The sequence below is a fragment of the Hevea brasiliensis genome, chromosome 17 (assembly GCF_030052815.1).
Source record: "Hevea brasiliensis isolate MT/VB/25A 57/8 chromosome 17, ASM3005281v1, whole genome shotgun sequence".
Classification (NCBI taxonomy): domain Eukaryota; kingdom Viridiplantae; phylum Streptophyta; class Magnoliopsida; order Malpighiales; family Euphorbiaceae; genus Hevea; species Hevea brasiliensis.
Window position 1 is genome coordinate 1,070,691 of NC_079509.1, and position 4,096 is coordinate 1,074,786.

At 27.0% G+C, this 4,096-nt stretch overlaps 1 pseudogene; it reads right to left on the reverse strand.

The window, feature by feature from the left end:
* Window positions 1-305: 305 nt before the first annotated feature.
* On the reverse strand, window positions 306-1,950 carry LOC131175401 (ubiquitin-NEDD8-like protein RUB2; annotated as a pseudogene).
* Window positions 1,951-4,096: the final 2,146 nt, after the last annotated feature.

Below are 4,096 nucleotides of genomic sequence, written 5' to 3' on the forward strand. Positions count from 1 at the left end.
CTTGGATCTTTAATTGGATAAATTATTAGATAAAATCGATATACATATATTATATCTCGTAATTATATGAAATTTACTCTTTATTTTAGAAGAAGAGTTTATTTTTAATATTCCTAGTATATCTAATAATTAGCCATTTACTTGATCCTTCTTATATAATAGCTTAAACCTTTTATGGAAATGAAATTATATATCTTTAAAAAAAAAAATAAAAATAAACAAGGGTGTAATAGAAAAAAAAATCACTTATTAAATTAAATCACCTTTTACGGGAATGACTAACGGTTAAATAATTCAAAAATGGATGATAAAATCATTTTGTTGATGAAATAGAACTTCAGAAATATACTAATGTAATTATCAAAATACATGAACTAAGTAAGTAAATAATGTCATTCACCTTATTCATAAAACATATGCGTGAAAGTAAATAATTTGCTTTACAATACAAGTATTTCTTTTAAAGATTTTTCTTAATTATCCCCAACCTTCACCAACACGTCGAAGACAATTACTTGGTAACTCTAGCTTTTCCGAAAAATACAAACACCATCCAGGCATCGATAAATTTGCACAAGCCACCTTCAATGTTGTAGTCCGGAGCTGTCTTGTCATCACCAAGCTGCTTCCCAGCACAAATAAGACTGCAACCAGTAATAAATCTCAGTGGCAAGAATGATTTCATTAATAGAACATCACTTATTATCTAAACAAAAAAATAAAAATGCAGCATTGTGAATAGATTGAAACTATCTACTGTGACAAGTTTAACAAAGCTTTGCCTTACTCATTATGCAAGTACGAGGCGATACAAAAGTTGAATTTATTGAGGCTATATCTTTACAATTTCGCTTCCTTAATCCTTATTAGAAGAACAAACAAAGTTTTATTAGTTTTGCAATGTAATTATCTATTTAAGAAGCAATTATTGTTGTTCACAATAGAAATATAATAAGATCAAATACCTTCTTTCTCCTCAACTCATTCATTGATCTGATCGATGGTATCAGTGGGTTCAATATCAATTTCAATCTCTTTTCCAGTAAGAGTCTTCACCTTGATCATGGTTCCTCCCCTAACCCTCCAAACCAGGTGAGGGGTTAACTCCTTTGGATGTTATAATCAGCAAGGGTTCGGCCATCTTCCAATTGCTTACTAGCAAAAATAAATCTCTGCTGGTCCGCCTTCCTTATCCTGAAAGGACACAACCATACTCAATACTTAAAAGCACAATACACAGGCCACCCTCCCCAAAAAAGAAAAGGTAAATCAATTCTCAAAACAACATCCGAAAAGAAACTATCATTAAACTGCTCCCAGCCTGCTTAAATCGGCCAAAATTTCAACTAGGCAGCCAAAGTTCGAGAGAATAGAGTATGGAATTTTGACGCTAGTGAGTGCTAACATTCAATTTTGTTAGGTTGACAAGTTCTCCGCCACACGCAATTTCTACTATGATAATTGCAATAACAACACAATTAATCGATGATCAAACCACCCCCGTACCCTATATTTTTCTTCTGGCAACAAAAATTATATACACAAACTCCTTTAAAAAAAAAATTATATACACAAACCCACAAAAGCTAATAAAAGGTATCCCCAGAAACAATCTTGAAAAGACAGTTCTCCATCAAAAACAAACACACCCAAAAGGCCATATATACAAGAAAAAAGGAAAATAAAAGTACCTGAATCTCAGCTTTAAGTTGTCGATGGTGTCACTGCTCTCGACCTCGAGAGTGATGGTCTTTCCAGCGAGAGTCTTGACAAAAATCTGCATCTTTCTTGGACACACAAATATCCTTTTTGTTCGAAAACGCAGAAAGACAAAATACAAATGGGTAGAAAGAGCTGCAACAGCTCTGCTCAGCCACTCATAACTAAAAAATCTAATAGCAGAATTTGTTGTGAAGAGAGAGATTTTTTAAAGTACATTAATTATTCTTAAGAGTGGCAGGCATTTTTAACATTATTACTGATAATTTTTTAATATATTAATTAAATTGTTTTAAATTTGATTTAAAGGTAAAATATTATTATTGTAGGTAAATCAAATTATATATATATATAAAAAAAAATCCCATGGAAAAAGACCTTTTTATTTTAAATTACTTGGCAGGCCCATTTTGGCAAATGGGAAAGAAATCAAGTCCAATGGGTCTTGTTACTGAAAAAGATAGGCCCAGGAAAAATCTTCTGAGCATTTTGTAAAGCAACAAACAGTATGGACCTTGGACAAACCCATTTTCCAATAGGAGCCTCGCAGTGGAATTGTGGGGACTTTGGCATGGGCATTTGTTTGGTTCGATAACAGTATGAAAAAATTGGATATAAAATTAAAAAAATAATAATAATAATAATTTTGTTTTTGTTACGTAAGTATTCTACTATTTTTATTTTCAATAAATTGATGCATTAAAAGGATTGATGAGGATGATGTTTTAGACCCATTGACTTTGTCGCTTAGGATTTTAAATGACATTAAATGTTGCGTCTAATACTTTAGTCATTAATAAATACTTAACACCTCCCTCCGCCCAAGATATCGCATGGCAAGTTTTTGTTATATATCTACCAAATTTAATTATATATATATATATATATATATATATATATATATATATATTATTTATTTACTTATTATATAAAAAATAATTTATCTATAAAAAATACTATTACTTAATTATAGTGTTAAATTAATGATATATATTTATATTATATATATATAAATATTTTTATATTTTAATAAAATTATCAATTCGTTAAAATAACTCTTCTTAAAAATATATATTTTTTTAATTAAAAAAACATTTTTCATTAACCTATTTTTCATAAACCTCAAATGTGAGAATGTATTTTTTTTTTCATAACAAATAAAGGTTTAATATTAATCAGATTTGTATATAATTAATTAAAATATATTATATAATTAAATTAATAAATATATAAATTTTAATATAATTATTTAATTTTAAAAATTATTAAATTTGTTGTTATAAAAATTCAAGTTTATAACAATGAACCTTATACCGTGTAATAATAATTAAGGAAAACATTAAAGTGAATAAAATATTGTAAATATATTTGAAATGAAATTTCCTCTTTGCTTTTAGGATTAAAGTATAAATATATTAAAAAAAATAAAACTGATAAGCTCATGGGTTCGTCATAAACCCATCACTTTTCTTTTTTTTTTTTTTTATTGAGAGCATTAATTTTAATCTGAATGGTTTCACCATTAACGTTGAAATAAGAACATTGTGGCGTCTCTTAAATGCCTACACCTTCCTTTACGTAAAAAAAACATTATAATTAGTATTAATATATGTGAGTATTTTTCTTTCTCAATTAATTTGCATTTTTCGATGGTTGAAATCTTGAATATTAAACAAATGGCATTAATAATAACAATGAATCCTTCTCCTCATAATGCAATTCTTTTTTTCTGTTCTCTATAAGCCCAACTGCTTTATTTTCTTTATCATGAAAATTATATTTTATAAATAAATTGTCAGTTAACAGTTCCATAGTTTCATATGGCAGTATCAGAAATATTTTTATCTTTTATTTAAAAAATAATATAATAAGTTGTAAATAACAAATTTAATTATAAAAATTTTAAATTTAGATAATCAATTATTAAAAAAAATAATCATTTAAATCATAAAAAAATTAAAATTATATAATAATAATAATAATAATACTTAGAAGAAAAATAAAAAGTATATATATAAATAGATAGATTTTCAAAAATGCTAGTGTAAATCACAAGTGATACAAATTAATATATCTATATTAATTTTTTGCGTGAGTTTTATACATATATTAAATGATTGAACTTATAAGTCAATGGCCTTCATAGACCTGGTCATATGACCAGTTTCGGTTCAAATCGATCAATAACCGCTAATTCATGGGTCATAAAAAAAGGTAAACCTGAACCGGTCAAGAACCTCTCTCCAAAATTCAATGCTCCAAATTTTTTTCTTTTAAAAAATATATTAGTTTGACCTGAAATTAAACCAAATGATTTTTATTTCATTATCTTTCGGCTCATTCATGGTTTAAGTCAAATATATATTTGACGAATTCC